The sequence below is a fragment of the Acomys minous genome (genome assembly GCF_964271855.1).
Source record: "Acomys minous genome assembly, contig: scaffold_106, whole genome shotgun sequence".
In the NCBI taxonomy this organism is placed as follows: domain Eukaryota; kingdom Metazoa; phylum Chordata; class Mammalia; order Rodentia; family Muridae; genus Acomys; species Acomys minous.
Window position 1 is genome coordinate 6262 of NW_028182105.1, and position 1536 is coordinate 7797.

General features: G+C 45.9%; 1 pseudogene across 1 annotated transcript; it reads right to left on the reverse strand.

The window, feature by feature from the left end:
- Window positions 1-517: 517 nt before the first annotated feature.
- Window positions 518-1242, reverse strand: LOC311591838 (large ribosomal subunit protein eL8-like; annotated as a pseudogene). Its single transcript has one exon. The product of its transcript is annotated as a large ribosomal subunit protein eL8-like (transcript).
- Window positions 1243-1536: the final 294 nt, after the last annotated feature.

Genomic DNA, 1536 nt, shown 5'->3' on the forward strand with positions numbered 1-1536 from the left:
AAATAATTTAAGAAATTAAAAACTACCAAGTCAAACAATACAATTAAAAATGGGGTACAGAACTAAACAGAGAGTTCCCAACAAAGGAATATTGAATGGCCAAGAAACAGTTAAAGAAATGCTCAATGTCCCTAGTCATCATGGAAATGCAAATCAAGCAACTTTGAGATTCCATCTTACAATGGCTAAGATCAAAAACTCAAGTGACATCACATGCTGGCAAGGATGTGAAGAAAGGGCAACACACCTCCTATGTTGGTGGGATTACAAACTTGTATAACTACTTTGATAATCAATCTTGTCTTTTCTCAGAAAATTGGGAATAGTGCTACCTCAAGACCCATCTATACGACTCCTGAGCATATGCCCAAATGATTCTCCAACCACACAACAAGGACATTTGCTCAATTATGTTGATAGCAGTTTTATTTGTAATATCCAGAATCTGGAAACAACCTAGATGTCCCTCAACTGAAGAATGGATAAAGAAACTGTGGTATATTTACACACTGGAATATTATTCACCTATCAACCTCAAGGAAATCTTGAAATATCTGTCGTTATAATTGATCCTGATAGCTTCCACCAGCTTATCCAGAGCACCCTTGTCTTCCGTGTTAACTTGTGTGAAGGCAACAGTGGTACAAGTCTTCCTGTGGACCAGCCGCCCCAGCCTGGCCTTTCCCTTGATAATGCAGTAGGGGACCCCCATCTTTTGACATAGGGCAGGCAGGAAGACCACCAGCTCAATGGGGTCTACATCATGGGCAATCACCACCAGCTGAGCCTTGTTGTTCTCCACCAAGGTAGTGTCTGTATTGACCCCTGCTCGAAGGACAGGTGGTCTCTTAGTTGGGACGTCCCCTTTCCCAGCGGTTTTCTTCTCCGCTCGCGCCAGCAGCCTTATGTTCTTCTCCTGCTTTGTGTCTGGCCTGTACTTGTGCGCGAGCTTAAGCAGCTGGGCATCTGTCTGCCGGTCCAGGGCCTGGGTGAACTGGTTAATGGCGGGAGGTACCTTGAGCCGCTTGTAGAGGATGGCCCTCTGCCGCTGCAGTCTGATGTAGCGGGGCCATTTGATGAAGCGAGTGAGATCTCTTTTGGGCTGGATGTCCTGCCCGATGCCGAAGTTCTTGGGCCGCTTTTCAAACAGAGGGTTGACCACCTTCTTGGCCTCCTGTTTCTTCACCACGGCGGGGGGGGGGGCACCTTCTTCCCCTTGGCTTTCTTTCCCTTGGGCATCTTGCTGGGCTGGAGGAGGGAGCACATCTGTGTTTTTGTGTCCCTTCATAAGACAGTTTCCATACTGTCTGCTAGGATGAGGGAAAATGCCTTCCTGTTGTCACTGCATGATTACCTGAGAATCTGGTGCACTTGATTTTGAAGTGCTCATGGCTGTTTCCAAATGTGTGAGCAAATGTCTGGATGGGATGGATTTCCAGACTGCATTTATTGTTCCTGGGGAGTTTTAGTTATACACAGCAATCTCTGCTCCTTACACACCTAATGCATAAATAATTATGCACCATTCTATATTTA